The 22,135-nt window shown below is 40.8% G+C and overlaps 1 protein-coding gene across 1 annotated transcript in view; it reads left to right on the top strand.

Annotated features, from left to right (window-relative positions):
- Window positions 1-231: 231 nt before the first annotated feature.
- The window catches only part of l3mbtl3 (L3MBTL histone methyl-lysine binding protein 3), a 170,153-nt gene continuing 148,249 nt past the window's right edge, over window positions 232-22,135 (top strand). Inside the window, exon 1 of the mRNA XM_043683587.2 lies at window positions 232-370. The gene's annotated coding sequence lies outside the window, so the exon portion shown is untranslated. The remainder of the gene's footprint in view (window positions 371-22,135) is intronic.

Here is a 22,135-nt window from a genome sequence, read left to right as displayed (position 1 = left end):
GGACAAAAATGAGTCAGAGGAATCATTGCATTCAAATAACTAAGCCTACAAATACAAGTTCCTTTCTTCGGAAATACATTACATCCTGAGGATAAACAGCGTCCAGGTTTTGAATTAATGCACGCATTTTAATTACAATATACTTAATAGGCTGATAAAGTTGGATGTCAAAATGAGACCGGCAATAATATGCAAATGAGAAATAAACGCGATTGAGAGGCAGACATTTACAAGAAAGCACACAGAAGGTGGGTGAGTGCCTTAGTGTCTAGTTTTTTTTCCTCTCTCGCTCTGCAGTTCCTTGCGAGCAGCTGTCCCGCGCGCGTGCGCACTGCCGACCTGGAAATTTGCTACTCGTGACAGAATTTGGGTAAGAAACGGTGCAATTTTTAATTTTAAAAAGAAAATAAACCAGGAGCAAAAGCTCTCAGACAACGAATGGTGTATCTGGGCTGCCTCTCCTGCCAGGCTGGGAATTTAACTTCCTCCCCCTTCCCCTCAATCTTATTTTTTTTTCCCCTGGCGTTTATCCTTAATTGCATTTGGTGCAACTTAAATAAAAGTAGTTGCAGAGAAGCGAGTGGCCGGGGACTGTGTATTTGCACAGCAGCACAAGTCGCCCTCAGCAATTAGAAATAAATGGTTAATAACGGGGAGGAAAACAGAGAAGGGGGGGAAGAAAACTAATTTAAATGGAGAGGGGAAAGAGTGTTTGAGCAATGCCGGTGAATGATGAGTGCTTGATAGTTGGAGATGGTGATTATTATAATAATTACAAACACTGAACTCTCCTGTGACATAGACCATTTTATGGAACCCGGGCAAAGTGCGAGGCTTCCATTGGAATGGGAGCGAGCCGCTGCTCGATACAATGTTTCCGCGCCGCGCTCTCATTCCCCCTCCTTTTATTCCCCTTTTTCCCATTTTTAAAAGAGAAAGGGATGCAATAAATTCACGTTTTGAAATGCAACGTGTCTCCTTTTAGGCCTTTACAGGAATATAGACTCCGCCATTTTGAGAAACTGCCCAAATAAAATACAAGAAGTGTTTGAGGAAGAGAAATCTCAGGGTGGATTCTGCAAGAGAGAGAGAGAGAGAGAGAACGTGAGGGGGGTAAAAAAAGAAAAAGGGGGGAAATAGATAAAGGTAGAGTCTAGGCTTGGAGAGAAACTACCGAGTTTATTTCAGGAAGTGCACGCAATTGTGATGCACATTTAAATTATTAAATCCTTAAATAGGTTAAGTTTTTTTTAATTGTTAGTCGGGTACCCAGGCTGGTTGACAGTATTAGGAGTAGTTACACAATTATAATCTAAAACTCGTTTGATATCTACGAACTTAAATTTCTATCAAATGAACCTCGGACTTGACAAGAGGAAAGTCTGACGACGTTATATATAAAATTTCAGTTTCATTTATTTATCTCCAGGGTTGTTTCAAGTAACGATAATCTCATTCATTTTTTCAGTAAATTGGATGCGAATATTGTTAACAACGACAGTAAATATGTAACTCAAATGCATTTTCTTTTGTGTTCATTATTTGAAACTACTGTGCATAGTTGAGTGCATTCTGGAAACTTTCAAGTACAAAACATGTTTTTTAAAAAGATAATGGAGAGCGACCTCAAATGGTTTTTGTCTAGAGGTGCAGGAAAGGATAGTGCATTTAAGCTGTCAGGACGAGGTGATTGTGTTTGAAGGTAAATATGGGAAGTTAATTGTTCAAATTTAAAGGGACTGTTTGCGTGTGTTTTATTTTTACACCTCAATTATTGTATTTTTATTTATTGCTAAATCAGTCAGTAATCATCTCTTAATCGGGACAGCCCTGCCCACCAGGCATTCTTTCAGTTAAGTGGTCTGATTGATACAAGCCACTGATTCACATATTGGATGGGAAATTGTTTCCGGCTTCCTTTCAGGATTGGCGAAATATTGTTGGAATATTTACTTGTTGGTTATATTAAATAAACCACTTTCTAATAAAGTCAAAGAAAGTTTGAAACTGTATTCATCCAAAATTATCATGCTTGTTGAGCATTGGAGGAATATGAACAAAATACATGGACCTGTCTCTAATTTTCTGCTGGTGGTTTTTATCACGTTTGATCAGTGAGGAGTGGGGCCACTTTTTTTTATATTGATATGTTATGGTGACAATTAAACCAGATCATTTGGGGGAAAAAAAGTTCTCCTGGAGGTCCATCTCATTGTTTATTGTTGTCTTATGGTGACATTCCAAAATATAGATATTTTCTCCTTATGCTACTCTGTTGAACAAGAAACTTGAGTGAGCATCATTGTCTTGAATTAGATGAAATCAGCAGTTAATTGTCAAATCAGTTGCAATATCCAGGACTTAGTCCATGCTTATCTGCTGTATATGTGACTTAGCAAATCCACTACACCATTTGGGAAAGTGAAGAATTGATCCAATGATGTTCTTTTTGGATATGCTGAGTTCGACAATAGTGGCTCAAATGAGTAAGGAAGAAGTAAGTTGCTATCGGCAAACTGGTTTCTCAGAAGAATATTGTCATGTTTATTTTATATACGAGGTTCTTTTGTTAAAATGTAGGCCTTTCAGTGACTCAAGATACTGAATTACCTCTCTTTGACATCTTTCTGAGAAGGCAGTTTGCTTCTCAGTCTTATTTCTTGAAGCAGCTGACTACCTCTTGGCGTATGGTTTCATGATTTCTTATCATTATTTGGGTACTATTACCTGTACCCATTCTTAATTTATATCTTACCTCGAGAAAGTTGGCAAGCTTTTTGATTGTATGGAGAATCACAGCAGCACATACTACTGTCAATCTACAATTGTTATTTGAGGGTATTAACAAACTATTTCAACTGACCTTTCAGTTGTCTGATTGGAATTTTGTCATGCCCTTGTAGAATGAAGGATCAGACAACCATAAGCACCAGAAATAGGAACAGGAGTAGGATGTTCAGCCCTTTGAGCCTGCTTTTACAGTCAACACGATCATGGCTGATCCGACATTTCTTAGAGTCATAGAGATGTACAGCATGGAAACAGACCCTTCGGTCCAACTTGTTCACTTACCTGACTTTTCTCTGTAACCCTTGATTCTCCTACTGATCGACAATCTGTCTATCTTGGCCTTATGTATACAAGGACTGTGTCACCACAACTCTGTGGCAAAGAGTTTTTGAATCAAATTTTTTAAAACATTGAGACGAAAGAATGTGTTATTTTGCTTTAGATTCACATAGTATATTAAACCACAGTGGACCTATAATCATTGAGTAACTAAGGCAGTCATTAATCACATGACTGTATAAGACTACTACTACCTCACCTTCATGATGCATCTGAAAGAGTGAGAGAGCAGACTGGGAAGATGCACGTTGTTCACATTAAAGTAATGAGATGCATTTTTGTTATGTTCGGGATAGCATGTTTCATTAGATTTATTATTAAAAATCAACTTTAAACAGTAGATTTGTTTAAAAATAATGAATTTATCATATGTACAAGTTGAAATGAAATATGATTTGTGGAGAGATTATTGAAAAGTGAATGGATTCATTACCTTATATCAAAGTTTAATGTAGAAGAAATTTAATACTTTTTATTGTTGTGAAAATCTCACTAAAATGGGTAGCCTGCTTGATTTCAAAGAAGTAATGTTTTTGATGCCGAGGCATTGCTGGGGTGCCTCGCATCATAATCTCTACCCTTCAATACCTAATGTATAAGTGTATTAGAGTTACTTTTATGATGTCACTGTTATCTAATTGCTACTCCTTGTTAATTATTTTAAATCCTACAGTTGAGCAATTTTAGGAGATATTTCATAATCCTCAACAAAGAAAGACATTACAAGACAGATGCTCAGTCTTTGACCATTAAGAAAATTAAGGATAATATCCAACTGAAAGAAAAATTGCCAATACTGTGAAGATTAGTAGGCCAGAAGGCAGGCAACATTTTAGAAATCAGGAAAAATTGTTTTTTTTAAAAAAGGGGAAATTAGAAATTGAAAATAAACAAGGAGGAAGATTTTTTAAAAATGTTGAGCTTTGACAGTTTTTAAGAAAAGGAAAGTTGCTGAAGGATGAGACTGGAGGATTAATACTGAGAAATAAGGAAAAGGGACAGGCTCTAATTATGTACTTGATATCTGTTTTGGTGGTAGATGCTGCCAAAAGCAGTGGACAAGCAGGTCAAATTAACTGAAAAGAATCATTAACACTGGAAAGAAACTCCAGTTCTCGGTGTACGAATGGGACGATAGGCTCACAAGTTTTTAAAATCTATTCATGAGATGTGGATGTTGCTTTCTGGGCAATCATTTATTGCCCAATCTTGTGATCCCTTGTGAAAGAGGTGGTGGGCTGCAATGTGGAACTGCTGCAGTTCATTTTATGCACGTCCCTCCATGATGCTTTTCGGGAAGGTACTCCAGGGTTGTGACCCAACGATTCTAAAGGAATTACTATTATATTTCAAAGTCAGGATGGTGAGTGGTTTGGAAGGAACTTGCAGATGGTAGTGTTAGCATGTAGCTGTTGCCCTTGTGCTTTTAGATCATGGTTGTCGTGTCATAGAGTCATAGAGATGTACAGCATGGAAACAGACCCTTCGGTCCAACCCGTCCATGCTGACCAGATATCCCAACCCAATCTAGTCCCACCAGCCAGCACCTGGCCCATATCCCTCCAAACCCTTCCTATTCATATACCATCCAAATGCCTTTTAAATGTTGCAATTGTACCAGCCTCCACCACTTCCACTGACAGCTCATTTCATACACGTACCACCCTCTGTGTGAAAAAGTTGCCCCTTAGGTCCCTTTTTATATCTTTCCCCTCTCACCCTCAACCTATGCCGTCTAGTTCTGGACTTCCCCACCCCAGGGAAAAGACTTTGTCTATTTAACCTATCAATGCCCTTCATAATTTTGTAAACCTCTATAAGGTCACCCCTCAGCCTCCGACGATCCAGGAAAAATAGCCCCAGCCTGTTCAGCCTTTCCCCATAGCTCAAATCCTCCAACCCTGGCAACGTCCTTGTAAATATTTTCTGAACCCTTTCAAGTTTCACAACATTTTTCCAATAGGAAGGAGACTAGAATTGCATGCAATATTCCAACAGTGGCCTAACCAACATCCTGTACAGCCGCAATATGACCTCCCAACCCCTGTACTCAATACTCTGACCGATAAAAGAAAGCATACCAAACGCTTTCTTCACTATCCTATCTACCTGCGACTCCACTTTCAAGGAGCTATGAACCTGCATTCCAAGGTCTCTTTGTTCAGCAACACTCCCTAGGACCTTATCATTAAGTATACAAGTCCTGCTAAGATTTGCTTTCCCAAACTGCAGCACCTCGCATTTATCTGAATTAAACTCTATCTGCCACTCCTCAGCCCATTGGCCCATCTGGTCAAGATCTTGTTTTAATCTGAGGTAACCCTCTTCGCTGCCCACTACACCTCCAATTTTAGTGTCATCTGCAAACTTACTACTTGTACCTCTTTTTGCTCGCATCCCAGTCATTTACGTAGATGACAAAAAGTTGAGGACCCAGCACCAATCCTTGTGGCACTCCACGGTCACAGGCCACCAGTCTGAAAAAGAACCCTCCACCATCACCCTCTGTCTTTTACCTTTGAGCCAGTTCTGTATCCAAGTGGCTAGTTCTCCCTTTGTTCCAGGACATCTAACCTTGCTAACCATAGGGTACCTTGTTGAATGCCTTACTGAAGTCCATATAGATCACATCTACCATTCTGCCCTCATCAATCCTCTTTATTACTTCTTCAAAAAACTCAATCAAGTTTGTGAGCAATGACTTCCCATGCACAAAGCCGTGTTGACTATCCCTAATTAGTCCTTGCCTTTCCAAATACATGTACATCCTGTCCCTCGGGATTTCCTCCAACAACTTGCCCACCACCGAGGTCAGGCTCACTGGTCTGTAGTTCCCTGGCTTCTCCTTACTACCCTTCTTAAACAGTGGCACCACATTAGCCAACCTCCAGTCTTTCGGCACCTCACCTGTGACTATCGATGATACAAATATCTATCTCAGCAAGAGGCCCAGCAATTACTTCTCTGGCTTCCCACAAAGTTCTAGAGTACATCTGAACAGGTCCTGGGGATTTATCCACCTTTATGCATTTCAAGATATCCATTTCTTTCTACTCTGTAATATGGACGTTTTGCAAGATGTCACCATCTATTTCGCTACGTTCTGTATCTTCCATTTCCTTTTCCACAGTGAATACTGATGCAAAATACTTGTTTAGTATCTGCCCCATCTCCTGCGGCTCCACACGAAGGCCGCCTTGCTGATCTTTGAAGGGCCCTATTCTCTCCCTAGTTATCCTTTTGTCCTTAATGTATTTGTAAAAACCCTTTGGATTCTCATTAACCCTGTTTGCCAAAGCTATTTCATGTCCCCTTTTTTGCCCTCCTGATTTCCCTCTTAAGTATACTCCTACTGCCTCTATACTCTTCTAAGGATTCACTCGATTTATCCTGTCTATACCTTACATATGCTTGGTTGGAGGGTGCTGCATAAAGAGCCTTGGAGAATTTCTGTAATGCATCTTATAGATTGTACACGTTGCTGATGTTTGTCCTTATACCTTGAGACTCAATGGCATCCAGACCCAATGTTGAGGACTCTAAGGGTAACTTTCTTCTGATTTGTTTACCAGTGTGCCATCGCCTCTTCGGGTGATGGTGTTTTCTGGGACAAGGTGTGATTTAATGAGGATGATTTTATCTGCCTGTGTGTTATCTAGTTTGGTAAGTTTGTGCCTCACCGATTATTAGTAGGAAGTACATTGTAGATTGAGTTTGTCATTGTTTTCAGTCTATAAGTTGAATCTAAGTTGTCTGCTTTTGTTGCTTTTTGTTTAGCTTGTTTTTGTTTTGATCTGACTGAATGGCTTGTCAAGCCACTTTAGAGTGTATTTAAGAATCAGTCACATCGCCACGGGTCCCATTTAAGTCAGCCAAAGTGCTGATGGCAGTTTTCTATCCCTAAAAGATATTAGCGAGGCATTAATTGACAATGGTTTCATGGTTATTATTATATTTTTAATTCTTAACCTTATTGAATTCAAACTTTTCTAACTACCATGGTGACTTTTGAACCTGGGTCTCTGGATTACGAGGAAAGTGACAATGCCACTAGTTCATCACTTCCCCATGATCCCAGGGTCTTGAAGGAAGTGAATTCCCAATAGATGTATTGGATTGGAGGCTTCCGGAATTCCCTAGATTATAGAAAAGCTCCAATGGATTGGAAAATGTCGTCAGAATTAATACCTCTAGTCCAGAAAAGAGGATACAGAAAGCAGGAAACTATAGGCTAGTTATCTTAACTTTGGAAAAAATGCTATAATCCATTATTAAGGTTATAATATAATTTAGAGCATGATAATAACTTCAGATGAATGGGCATAATTTTGTGTGAGATCATGTTTGACCACTTCAGTAGGATTCTTTGAGAATAGAGTAAGCAACGTGATTTTAGAAATACTGACTGTTTAGTGTATTTCGATTTCAAAAAGGATAATGTGTACTAACTTTCGTATGCAAGAAGTATACGAAATAAGGTAGGTGAACTTGCAGCGTGGGTTGGTACCTGGGACTTCGATGTTGTGGCTATTGCGGAGACATGGGTAGAACAGGGACAGGATTGGCTGTTGCAGGTTCCAGGGTTTAAATGTTTTAGTAGGGTCAGAGGTGGGGGTAAAAGAGGGGGAGGTGTGGCATTGCTTGTCAAAGATCGTATTACAGCGGTGGAAAGGACGATGGATGAAGACTCACCATCTGAGGTAGTTTGGGCTGAGGTTAGGAATAGGAAAGGTGAGGTCACCCTGTTAGGAGCTTTTTACAGGCCTCCTAATAGTCCTAGAAATGTAGAAGAAAGGATTGCGAGGATGATTCAAGAGAAGAGTGAAAGTAATAGGGTGGTTGTTATGGGGGCCTTTAACTTTCCTGATATTGATTGGGAAAGCTATAGCTCTAGTTCGTTAGATGGGTCGGTGTTTGTCCAATGTGTACAGGAGGGTTTCCTGACACAATATGTAGATAGGCCAACAAGAGGTGAGGCCATAGTGGATTTGGTTCTGGGTAATGAACCAGGCCAGGTGATAGAATTAGAGGTAGGTGAGCACTTTGGGGACAGTGACCACAATTCGGTGACTTTTACTCTAGTGATGGAGAGGGATAAGTGTGCACTGCAGGGCAAGAGTTATAGCTGGGGGCAGGGAAATTATGATGCGGTGAGGCATGACTTAGGATGCGTGGCTTGGAAAAGTAGGCTTCAAGGCAAGGGCGTAATTGATATGTGGAGCTTGTTCAAGGAGCAACTATTGAGTGTCCTTGATAAGTATGTACCTGTCAGGCAGGGAGGAAAGGGTCGTGTGAGGGAGCCGTGGTTTAATAAGGAATTGGAATCGCTTGTTAAATGGAAGAGGGCGGCCTATGTAAAGATGAGGCATGAAGGTTCAATTGGGGCGATTGAGAGTTATAAGGTATCCAGGAAGGACCTGAAGAGAGAGCTAAGAGCAGCAAGGAGGGGACATGAAAGGTCCTTAGTTGGTAGGATTAGGGAAAACCCTAAGGCTTTCTATAGGTATGTCAGGAATAAAAGAATGACTAGGGTAGGAATAGGTCCAGTCAAGGATAGTAGTGGGAAGTTGCGTGTGGAGGCTGAAGAGATTGGGGAGACACTGAATGAATACTTTTCGTCAGTATTCACTCAGGAACAGGAATTGTTGCCGATGTGAATACTGAGTCACAATTAAGTAGAATGAATGGCTTTGAGGTATGTAGGAAAGAGGTGTTGGAAATTCTGGAAAGGGTGAAAATAGATAAGTCCCCTGGGCCTGATGGCATTTATCCTAGGATTCTCTGGGAAGCAAGGGAGGAGATTGCAGAGCCATTGGCCTTGATTTTTATGTCCTCGTTGTCTACAGGAGTAGTGCCAGAAGACTGGAGGCTAGCAAATGTGGTTCCCTTGTTCAAGAAGGGGAGTAGGGATAACCCTAGTAACTATAGGCCGGTGAGTCTCACTTCTGTTGTGGGCAAAGTCTTAGAGAGAATTATAAGGGATAGGATTTATGAACATCTGAATAGGAATAATGTGATCAAGGATAGTCAGCATGGTTTTGTGAAGGGCAGGTCGTGCCTCACAAACCTTATTGAATTCTTTGAGAAGGTGACTAAGGAGGTGGACGAGGGGAAAGCGGAAGATGTGGTGTATATGGATTTTAGTAAGGCGTTTGATAAGGTTCCCCATGGTAGGCTACTTCAAAAAATACGGAGGTATGGCATTGAGTGTGAGTTGGAGGTTTGGATTAGGAATTGGCTGGCTGGAAGAAGACAGAGGGTAGTAGTTGATGGTAAAGGTTCATCTTGGAGTGCAGTTACTAGCGGTGTTCTGCAAGGATCTGTTTTGGGACCATTGCTGTTTGTCATTTTTATAAATGACCTGGAGGAGGGGCTAGAAGGTTGGGTGAGCAAGTTTGCGGATGATACGAAAGTCGGTGGAGTTGTTGACAGTGAGGAAGGACGTGGCAGGTTACAGCAGGATATAGATAAGCTGCAGAACTGGGCAGAAAGGTGGCAAATGGAGTTCAATGTAGCTAAGTGTGAGGTGATTCACTTTGGTAAGAGTAACAAAAAGATGGGGTACTGGGCTAATGGTCGGATACTTGGTAGTGTGGATGAGCAGAGGGATCTTGGTGTCCACGTACACAGATCTTTGAAAGTTGCCACCCAGGTAAATAGTGCGGTGAAGAAGGCATATGGCGTACTGGCTTTTATTGGTAGAGGAATTGAGTTCCGGAGCCCTGAGATCATGTTGCAGTTGTAGAAGACTTTGGTGCGGCCGCATCTGGAGTGTTGTGTGCAGTTTTGGTCGCCATACTATAGGAAGGATGTGGAGGCACTGGAACGGGTGCAGAGGAGGTTGACCAGGATGTTGCCTGGTATGGTAGGAAGATCGTATGAGGAAAGGCTGAGGCACTTGGGGTTGTTTTCATTGGAGAAAAGAAGGTTTAGGGGTGACTTGATAAAGGTGTACAAGATGATTAGGGGTTTAGATAGGGTTGACCGTGAGAACCTTTTTCCACGTATGGAGTCAGCTATTATGAGGGGGCATAGCTTTAAATTAAGGGGGGGTAGGTATAGGAAAGATGTTAGGGGTAGGTTCTTTACTCGGCGAGTCGTGAGTTCATGGAATGCCCTGCCAGTAGCAGTGGTGGACTCTCCCTCTTTATGGGCATTTAAGCGGGCATTGGATAGGCATATGGAGGATAGTGGGCTAGTGTAGGTTAGGTGGGCTTGGATCGGCGCAACATCGAGGGCCAAAGGGCCTGTAATCCGCTGTATTCTTCTATGTTCTATGTTCTATAAGAGCTCATTGTAGTGAGGATTATATATTAGCATGGATAGAAGATTGGATAATGAACAAGAAACAGATGTTAAATTGGTCATTTTTAGTTTGGTAAACTTTAACTAGTTGGGTGCCACGGGGATCAATACTGGACCCTCCATTGTTTACAATCTATAGTCATAATTTGGATGAGATAAGTACATTCTAATGAAATTGCTGACAAGGCAGAAACAATTAGAAAAGCAAGTTGTGAGGAAAAGAAAAGTGTTAAATGAATTAATGTAAGTTAAATGAGCTAAACATTTGCTAGTGGAGAAAGTGAGGACTGCAGATGCTGGAGATCAGAGCTGAAAAATGTGTTGCTGGAAAAGCGCAGCAGGTCAGGCAGCATCTAAGGAGCAGGAGAATCGACGTTTCGGGCATAAGCCCTTCTTCAGGAATGAGGAAGGTGTGCTAAATGGTCTTGACCTGCAATCATCTTCCCAACCTCTCCTCCCCCACCCCCTCTCCGGCCTATCACCCTCACATTGACCTCCTTCCACCTATCGCATTCCCAACGCCCCTCCCCCAAGCCCCTCCTCCCTACCTTTTATCTTAGCCTGCTTTGCACACCTTCCTCATTCCTGAAGAAGGGCTTATCCCCGAAATGTCGATTCTCCTGCTCCTTGGATGCTGCCTGACCTGCTGCGCTTTTCCAGCAACACATTGTTCTCCACTAGCAAATGCTGAAAAATGTGGAGAAATGGGAAATTATCTATTTGGGAAGAGTGGGGTGATAAAAAGAATATTACTTGCTGGAGAGATAATCACAGCAATCTGTACTATAGAGGATCTGGGTTTTTGAATATATTGATGATTGAGTTAGGTAGAATTTTCATTCACAAGGCAATGAAAGTATAATGGGGATATGCCGTAAGTCAGATCAGCAATGATTTCATAGAATAGTGGAGTAGGGTATTTTCCACAATTAGCACTTCTCTTTGACAATCCAACACATCCCAACGTTTATATGGCCTTTAAATCCATCCTCACTTCCATTGTTTTAATATGATATAATCATAAGGGATCATAACATGTGTGATTTAAAATATTAGTTGACAAGTATTTTGATGGGATAACACGAGCCAATAATAATATGGACTCTTAACAGACCTGCAAGGATGAAGTTTGCCATTTTGCTACTGACCCGATAAGCTTTTCAATAGCAAGTCAGTCAGAATTATTTTCATTCCATGCTTTAATAAATGGAAATCAATTCCTTAACCTGTGCAAGCATGAACAATATATACTTGCCAATTGATAAAAGGTGAGACATTGAAAGAGAAACCAAATTCAAATTTTGAATATAAAAATAGTGTGGTCTAACCAAAACAAAAATTACATTGAAAGCACAACTGATATTTATGGAAAACCTTTAATGCAATAATTTTTTTTGCAAAGGGCTTCGTAGGAGCAGCTTAAAGTTTGACACAAAGCCTTGTATAGAAATATTGGGGCATGTGACCAAAGCTTTGACAAAGAGGTAGGTTCGGAGGAATGCCTGAAAGGAGACAATCGAGTTGGGTGGAGTGGGTTAGGTAGAGAATTGCAGAGCTCGGCATGTGTTTGTAAAGTGCATTTGTACACAGTGCAGTGGCTCTTTTGCCATTGTTGTATGATTTCTACCTCTGCTGTAGGCTGCTTACTCTTTAATTAGTGACAGCTATTAAACACTCTACTTGAAACTTGATATCAGAGCTGGGAAGCTGAGATTGGGTGAATTTTCAGATTTACAAGAGGGCCAGCTGCAGTTGCTTTTATTTTAAAAAAAAACAAGTGAAAATTAAAAACTGCCCTCTGTAACTTTTGAAGTGCTGGCTCTGAATTTTTCACTCCCTGGTGCTGTGGAAATGAAGGCAGATTTGAGTCGAAATTGGAATTTTTTCACACTCTGTGCTAAAACTGTGAGATAGTGACAAAATTAAATACAAGACTATTACTATTAATTACTCAGTTCTGTTTACAGTGCTGGGGAAAGTGTGTTTCAAGTTATAGTGCAATCTGTATCTCTCTGAGGAGTAATGAACTAAGACAGTGATTTTGAAGGCTTTGAAGACTATTTGAACTCCATATTAATGTTACTTGTGGATAGTAGTACGTGTTCAATATCAGAGCGAGAGAGAGCGAGACTATTGACCAGTTTGTGATGGCACTAAAACATTTAGCTGAACCGTAAGTGTTTTTAAAAAAAAAACTGAAATATGAACACCTCAGATTATTGACTTAGATTCTGCTTTGAGAGCATGTCAGCTGAGAGAAGAGAAACCCACTCTCAAAGCTACTGACGTATGCAGAAGCTCTGAAGTTGTCAATCATCAGCCAGTGCGTATTAGCGCATTAACAGATGAGGCTTTACATTATGTTGAGAGATATTCCAGGCTGAATGAGAACAATATGTTGGAAAAAGGAAGTAATACGTGCAAAAGAGCCAGAGACCAACATCAAGGCCAGAGGGTAGGCTGTAAATATTGGTGAGCATATCACATAAATGGAAGAATCTTAAGCATGGGGGAAAGTGTGCTTAACACAGGAAGCTGAATCATTTCATATGCCAGTGGTTAGCGTTAAGTAGCAAACAAGTTAATAGAGATAGCTGCTGAAGAGCTGTCAGCTGAAGATTTTGATGAATCATTCCACACTACACAACAGCTTAGCGTTTTCAATTCTAAAGGTGATAAATCATTTGTAACTGTTAAAATGACAACTGCAGAAACAGAGCATCAAGTAAATGTAATGTCAGATAGTTACCAGTGATTGATAAGCTTTACAGGCCTGTACAAAATTGTCAAGAGTATGATCAAAAAATGAACACTTTTAAAGCAAGGTTTAGGTTATATATTGGAATGATACTCATCCCAAGAAGACAAATAATGTTACATTTTTCCAATTGCACTTTCAGAATTTAGATCTGATTTTGGAAAATGTGAAGTTAAGCACTTGAATATGTTCGAAGCAATCAAGCTGACTCCATATGGTTTTATGAAAAATAAATCAATTTTGACCAATCTCTTGGAGTTCTCTGAGGAGATAATGTACAGTGGATAAAGGGGAACCAATGGATCTATTTCCAGATGTAAGGTGTCAGATTAAAGGGCATTTAGGAAAATAAAAGCTCATTGTGTAGTGGATAGAGACGAAAAAACTGCAGATGCTGGATTCCAAGGTAGACAAGCAGGAGGCTGGAAGAACGCAGCATCAGGAGGTGGAGAAGTCAATGTTTTGTTTATCACCCTTCTTGAGTCCAGAAAATGGCTTACATCTGAAATGTTGACTTCTCCTGCTCCTGATGCTGCCTGGCTTGCTGTGTTCTTCCAGCCTCCTGCTTGTCTACGTTGTGTAGTAGATGGCATATTGGCATGTAGAAGATTGTGTGAATAGGTCTTTTCTGGTTGGGAAGATGTAACAGGTTCTGTGTCACAGGGATCAGAGCTGGGACCTCAACTGTTCACAGTTTAATAAATGACTTAGATGAAGGGACAGAAGATATTGTTGCAATATTTGCTGACAGCACAAAGATAGGTGGGAACCTAAAGTCTGAAGAGGACTAAGAGGTACAAAAAGATACAATACTCATTAAGTGAATGGGCAAGATGTGGCAAATAGAATATAATGATATGGAAAACATGAACATACCCATTTTTGCAGAAAAACTTTTTTAAAAAGTATACTCACCAAAAGGTGAAAGATTGCAAAACTCTGAGATGTAGAAGGATGTGGTTGTCTTTCAGCACAAGTTACAAAGGATTAATATGCAGGTACTACAGGTATTTAGGAAAGATAACAATGTTATCATTTATTGTGAAAGGAACAGAGTGCAAAAGTAAGAAAGTTATACTTCAGTTACACAGGGCACTACATCTGAATTGAATGACGAAGTAGGTTTATTGTCATGTGTACTCAAGTACAAGAGTATAGTGAAAAGTGTACAAAGTCATCATACTCAGAACCATTTTAGGTACAAAGGTACCTAGGTACAAAATAAAAATGCAGTTGTTAGACGCTGGGCATTCCCTTCGAGGGCTTGCTCTCCCCTGCACTGGACTGAGTCCCTTGCCGCTGACCCCATCCGAGCTTATAATCCTCCTCCAATTGTCAAAGCCCCATCGGCCCCAGCCGCTGCCTTGCTCTAGACTCTGGGCACTACCACTGCCTCACTGACTGAGCTGTCTCCAGAAGATAAATTAAAAAAAACAAACAAGAGAAAAGAAGGCAAGAAAAGGAAAAGAATACCTTGATTGTCTGTTGAGTCTTCCATCTGTTCAAATACCATGATAGTTTCACTTTTTTCATGTGTAAATCACAAAACCTTTTTTTAAAAGTGGCATTCTCAGGTTAGCTGTAACAATTAATGTTAGCTGTAACAATTGATGTTAGCTAGACAATATGTTGACGGTGTTAGCCCCCTGTGTTCTCTGTCTATGCCATGATGTTTAGATTGATTCTAATCTAAAAAGTGAGATAACAGAGTTTTACATGAATCCGTGCAGTTTTTGAGCACAGTACAATGTAACTCTGCAAGTACAAATTCACCCCACAAAATATATGTGTGCATGTGGGTCTTTGTGTCTGTCTGTGTGCGTGTCTGTCTGGGTTGGGGATTGTGAGTGTGAGAGAGAGTGTATATGTGTGTGTGTAGTGAGTGTAGAGTGCCTTAAGTCTGTGAGGGGGTGCATGTGAGAATGCGGGACTGTGTGTGTGTGTGTGTCTGTGTGTGTCTGTGTCTGTGATAGGGGGTTGTGAGTGTCTGTGAGAGATTGTATATGTGTGTGCTTGAGTGTAGAGTGGTCTAAGCCTCCTGAGAGGATGCCTGTATGAGTGTGGGAGTGTGTGTGTGTGTGTGTCTGTGTGCGTGTATGAGAGAGTAGGAGTGTCTGTGTGTGTGTATAGTGCAATGGTGGTCACCTGTAATGTGACATGAACCCAAGGTCCCGGTTGAGGCACCCCCTATGGGTACCGAACTTAGCTATCAGCCTCTGCTCGGCTACCTTTCGCTGCTGCTTGTCCCGAAGTCTGCCTTGGAGGATGGTCACCTGAAGGTCCGAGGTCGAATGTCCTGGACCACTGAAGTGTTCCCCAACTGGGAGGGAACCCTCCTGTCTGTTGATTATTGTGTGGTGCCCATTCATCCGTTGTCGTAGCCTTTGCTCGGTTTCCCCAATGTACCATGCCTCCGGGCATCCTTGCCTGCAACGTATAAGATAGATAACGTTGGCTGAGTCACATGAGTACCTGCCATGTGTAACGGTGGTATCCATGTCCACACTCTGACATGTCTTGCAGCGCCTACCGAAAGCTAGTGCTTCCAATTAAACCTGTTGGACTATAACCTGGTGTTGTGTGATTTTTAACTCTGGAATGGGTGGGGTGTCCTTTGAGCAAACTTGGGACAAGCTTGGCTTTTATCTGCTGGAGATTAGAAAAGTAATGGGAAACTTGATTGACATGTATAAAATCTTGAGGGATTTACACAGGGTAGCTTTGGAATAGGTGTTTCCTTGTTGGGAGAATTGAGAACTCGGTGTCACTGTTTTAAATAGGCAATCCCTGATTTTAAAGTGAGATTAAGTAAATTTCTTTCCTCAGAGGGTCTTGAGTCTTGGCTTCCGTCACCTCTTTCAGTCCTTAAATATTTTCAAGGCAGCAGTAGTTAGATTCTTGTTAAGCAAGGGTGTGAGAGGTTATTGGGGTAGATGGTTGTATGGTTTTGAGGTTACAATAATTTCAGCCAAGATCACCTTCAATGGAACAGGTGTATAAGGCTGAAAGGCTTCATCCCGCTTCTGATTAATTTGCTCATACATGGTGTTTGCTGTAGATGTTGAGCCAAATCTACTTGTCTCAGCTAAAGAATGTGCCTCAAAAACTTAAACTAATAAGTCTACACATGTGAGGAGGGATTTGCAGCATTTTTGCAGACCGTTGAGACATTGACTGCAGAACAGATCTCACAAAATCATAAAGATCTTCTTTAAGCTCTTGAATGTCTTCCTGGTGAGTATCGTCTGAGTGGATGAGATGGTGAGGGGCCAATTCAGCATCAGCCAAAGTGAGTTCCAGTTTACCCTGAAGTACAGTCTGGAAGACAAAATAGAACGCATGGCCTTATTGATCCTTTTTTTAAAAAAAAGTCACAGAAAGCAAAATTAGGTCAAGAAATTGTTATTTGAGGAGCTGGAAGCTGATGTTAAACAAATGAAAGCAGAGGTCAGTGAACAGAACTGTAGAAGGAAAAACATGAGAGAAAAAGTAAGAAGGAGCAAAATATGAAATTGAAGATTCCCAGCCAAGTTTGTAGGTCATGTGTTGTCAACAAAAGAATTTAACTTGGATCCTGAAAAGTTGAGAATTGTAGCAGACAGGCAGCAATCAAAGGATGTGATAGCTGTACAACCGTTTGGATTCGTGAACTACTGAGCAAAATTCTTGCTTAATTTGTCATCAGATTGGCAGTGGTCTTGCATAAATGTTGACAAGGATATGCAGTAGTACTTGGGGCACAGAATAAGTAGCAGCTTTTATTCAAATAAAAAAATCTGCAACAACAGATCAATATGCTATGGAAATCATTAACACCGCGGTGACAGTTAATCTGAGTCTTTCTTTAATCAGACACGGCATTCCCCAGGGAAGGAACATCACCCCAATAACGAGCAGATACCAGACAAAAAACCACAACCAACTCATGCGTGTCATCAAACGACCAAAACACTTTAAAGATAATGAATGAAATGCATACGTGAGATTCCAGAATTAATAGAGTTTTGTTAATAACTTCTAAACAAAAAAAAACTGAAAGAACTGTGGATGCTGGAAATTAGAAATGAAAACAGAATTTGCTGGGAAAACTCAGCAGATATGGGTAGTTAAAAAAATGGGTAAAAGTCAGCCTAGGAGAATGAAAAGCTGCTAATGTGGACTGTTAGTGGTTGATAATGAGTTGTTTGTGGTCCGTGTAATATCTGGTCTGTGGAGGTTGAGGGGTAAGGGTGGCACATTGGCTCAGTGGTTAGCACTGCTGCCTCACAGCACCAGAGACTTGGGTCGATTCCAGCCTTGGGTGACTGCCTGCATGGAGTTTGCACCTTCTCCCCGTGTTTGTTTGGGTTTTCTCCCATAATCCAAAGATGTGCAGGTCAGGTGAATTGGCCATGCTAAATTGCCCATAGTTTTCAGGGGTGTATAGGTTAGATGCATTAGTCAGGAGTAAATGTATAGCAATAGGTTAGGGGAAATGGTCTGGGGTGGGTTACTCTTTAGAGGCTCGGTGTGGATTTGTTGGGCCCACTAGCCTGTTTCCACACTGTAGCGACTATGATTCTAAGATGTGGGAGAAAGTGCTCAAGCCCTAAAATTATTGAACTCCTTATTGAGTCCAGAAGGTTGTAGGGTTCCCACGTGGAAAATGAGTGGTGTGAACATGTCCTTTTCCCAACCGCCAGGCACCACACCAGGTCTTGCAGCCTTTCCTCTGCAACTTTAGGAAGTAGGTGTTCAGTGTTTCCTTGATGGCTTTATAAGCAAGCCTTTTGAAAGATTGTTGAGGCAGTTCTCTGTTCCACTGTATTAAATTTTATTTTCGCCAAATTGTGAGCCTGTGAAAGAATCTTCACTAGCCATTTCTTTTGAAACATCAGGGCAGCACGGTGGCTCAGTGGTTAGCACTGCTGCCTCACAGTGCCAGGGACCCTGGTTCAATTCTCGCCTTGGGCAACTGCCTGTGTGGAGTTTGCACATTCTCCCCGTATCTGCGTGGGTTTCCTCCGGGTGCTCCGGTTTCCTCCCACAGTCCAAAGATGTGCAGGTTAGGTGAATTGGCCATGCTAACTTGCCGTAGTGTTAGGTGCATTCGTCAGGGTGGGTTGCTGTTCGGAGGATCGGTGTGGACTTGTTGAGCCGAAGGGCCTGTTTCCACACTTTAGGGAATCTAATCTAATCTAAATTTTGTCTTTTTAAAGTGTTAAATGGCTTTTAAAAATTGTGTTTTTGGAAGAAGTTGCTGCAAAGTTCAGGTGCACTGGGGGTTTTGCTTCAAATGGCAGCACACAAGTGTATGTGGTGAATGATGTTTTAGTGAGGCTGTTAACATGTCTAAAGGGAGTATCTGCTGGAAAAGTGATGAGAGGACAAATGATGATGTAATGCTGATTTGATACCAGCATTGTCTTGTTGAATCTCAATACTTCATCTAACTGGTCCATAATGAAGCATTACATTCATGTCCAAATGCAGCAAGATCTGGAAAATATCTAGGCTTTGGATGTTATGTGGCACGAATGTTACTTGCCATTTAAGTCCCAGCCACTAACCATCTCCAATGAAAGTGAACCTAACCATCACCCGTTAAAATTCAAAGGCAATATGATTACTGAATTCCTCTCTACCAACATACGTTTGGGATGTGGAGGGGTAGAGGAGAGATGTTTACTATTGAGCAGAAACTAGACTAGCCATGTAAATACTCTGGCTACAAGAGTAGAGCAGCAGTTAAACATTGTGCAGCAAGTAACTCATCTCCTGACTCCCGAAAGCCTGTCGATTGACAATAAGCCCTAAGGCTGGAGTGCTGGAATGCTCCCCACTTACCAAATTGGGTGCAGTTGTACCAGCACCCCAAGAGGCTTGACACATGCAAGACAAAGCCTGCTAGATTGGCACTATATATAGTACAAGATTCAGTGTGGGAATTCACTGAGATTTCTTTAACATCACCTAACAAATCGATGTCCACAAACATCTAAAAGGACAGGACAGCATGAGAATACCACAACATACAAATTCATGTGTAAACCAGACTCCACGATTTGGTCAGTGATAAATATTTTCTAATCCATCTGCTCAGAGATGTTGTAACACACCTCCAGAGCACATAGCATTAAAATCCTTTCAGTAAGGATGAATGAGGTGATGGTGTATTTGGGATTTATTCCTTTCAGTTTAAAAATAAAACAATAGCCAGAATGTGTGTTTTTCTCCTTGTTCTAACTTGAAAATTATTTTGTATTTGTTACTTTTTAAGATATTAAATATAATTATTCTTTGATTACGCTGGCCAGGATTTCTTGGTAACTTGTGAAATAAGTGTTTGCTTGTGACCTCAAAGAAGGCTGTGCATGTTGTTTTAATGATCTTTGTTGTGTGGATTTCACTGTTTTCTGATGTTTGATTCAATCTGGCTCCAAGTTAAAGGGATCCACAGGCGTCCTGCAGTTATGTCAGCAAATGGGGTAAACTGTTAATTGTTTTGAAATATTCTCAGCAAATTAAGCAAACCTACTAATTGTAAGATTACTGTTCACATTTAATTCAGAGAAATATATGGTTAGGGTGTGCACATGAGGTTCAGGTAGAAGCTGAAATATTACTTTCTTAAATTAACTTGAATTTTTATCACCTGGAAAAATATAACATTCCACAAACATGATTTTAGATTTTGAGGACTAGAAAGGTATTTCAGCACTAATTATTAATTAGTATGCCATTGAAAAATCCAGTTTCCCATCATTCAACAAGATGTATCTTAACATTTAGAGCAAATCTAATAACATAAAATGGTAACTTCTCATCCTTTTCAATGATTGATTTCTGATGGCTTTCTGGGATACTTCAATAGAGACCTAGCATTTATTGGAATTGGGCATCTTGTTGTGAGTGCTGTGAATTGGACTTTGTAATTCTTTAAATCATAGTGTTTATGTACTGCAATTTCTGGAAATGTGAATTGGTCATGGCCTAGTAATGTCGACAGGCAGTAGAGATCTTTTGAACATCTGGTCAACTGTTTTATCAACCAAGTTAAGCTTGAAGAAAGTAATCACAGCTAATGATGTAGAATTAAGTGGGATGATTCTGAGTCAAATCAGATACAAAAGGAGAGAGGAGCTAAGAAGTGGCCGATGGAGTTTAGATAAATGTGAGGTGTTGCATTTTCATAAGGCAAAGTAGAGCAGGACTTGTACACTTAATGGTAGGGCTCTGGGAAGTGTTACCAAACAAAAAGACCGAGGGGTGCAGTTGCATAATTCCTTGAAAGTGGAGTTGCAGGTAGACCGGGCATTGAAGGTGTTTGGCATGCTTGGCTTCATTGGTCAGTGCATTGAGGAGTTGGGATGTCATATTGTGTTTTTACAGGACATTGGTAGGCCACTTCTAGAATACTGCGTTCAATTCTAGTCTCCCTACTATAGGAAAGATGTTGTGAATCTTGAAAGGGTTCAGAAAAGATTTACAAGAATATTGCAGGATCGGAGGGTTTGAGCTATAGGAAGAAGCTGAATAAGCTGGGGCTTTTCTCCCTGGAGCATTGGAGACTGAGGGGTAACCTTTATAGTGGTTTACAAAATCAAGAGGGGCATGGATAGAGTGAATATCCAAGGATTTTTTCCCCGGGTAAGGGAATCCACAATTAGAGGACATAGATTTAAGGTGAAGGGGCAAGATTTTAAAAAGGACCTGAGGGACAATTTTTTCACACAGAAGGTGGTGTGTACATGGAACGAGCTATCGGAAGAAGTGGTGGAGCAGGTGCAATTACAATATTTAGAAGGCATCTGGATGGGTTTATGAATAGAAGGGGATGAGAGGGATATGGGCTAAATACTGATAAAAGGAACTAGATCAGTTTAGGATATCTGGTCAGTGTGGACAAGTTGGACTGCAAGGGTCGGTTTCTATGCTACATGACTCTATAAATAAATGGAGGAGAAGAAAGATTAGGTTAGAGAAAAGGAACTAAGGGAGAGAAAAACAAGAGAAAAAAAAACTAACCTCTTGGATCAACTACGTATAGTAATGAGCTTCCACAGTTACAAATGTTTGGGCCTCCAAGACTGAGTTTCATGTCGGTACCATACATCATGTCATTAGTAGGTCCTTCTAAAATGGAGGTACAAACTTAGAATATCTATGGCTATTTCCATTGCAAATTCAGCAATTCCTTGACGCAAAGGGAGGTGGATGGATGAAACCCCATTTTTGTATCCCACACAATGGAGTGACACAAGTCTTCCAGTGATATATAGCAATTTGCAAGTTCTTACACATTTTATTCTCACAAAAAAAAGTGCTGGTTTGTTTTAAATGCCAGAAAAATGATGAGTACTTCAAACTGGTCAATACTCTTCCAATAATTTCTGTAGCAGCAATTCAGTTTCTTGTTGCTAAATGGAAGTTGCAGCCTGTCTCTCCTTGAGCAAAAGGAAAATTGAAGAGTACAACCTGATTTTGTTTGGCTTGTCTATCATTCACTCACCCTAATTTCACTGGAGGCGGAGGTGGGTACTGCAGATGCTGGAGATTAGAGTCAAGATTAGAGTGGTGCTGGAAAAGCACAGCAAGTCCGGCAGCATCCGAGGAGCAGGAAAATCAACGTTTCGGGCTAAAGCCCTTCCTGATGAATGATCAAGTTCTAGTTCAGGTATCAAATTAAAGAAATGTTTACCTGTAAATTGAGGTGAGGAGATGTGGTGGGAGGAATAACAGGTCTAATGTAAAGTGGATTTCAGGTGTGAAATACGGTCAAGTCCTCAGAACGTCCAAGTACAATATGTTTCTGGGCATGAAGAATGTGAAGCATTTCAGTATTGATTTCTAGTTTGCCAACACAATCTGGACTTGCTTTTATTGTTTCTAACCATCTGAGATCTTGAAGAGACTTTGCAATCCTACTGATAACTTCTGACAGTGAGGATCTCTTGAGGAGGA

This window comes from Chiloscyllium plagiosum, unplaced genomic scaffold (assembly GCF_037043375.1).
Source record: "Chiloscyllium plagiosum isolate Xiang-an unplaced genomic scaffold, Cpla_swu_hap1 HiC_scaffold_3, whole genome shotgun sequence".
NCBI lineage: Eukaryota > Metazoa > Chordata > Chondrichthyes > Orectolobiformes > Hemiscylliidae > Chiloscyllium > Chiloscyllium plagiosum.
The sequence above is the reverse complement of the archived record's forward strand: the minus strand, read 5'-3'. Positions and strand labels throughout refer to the sequence as shown.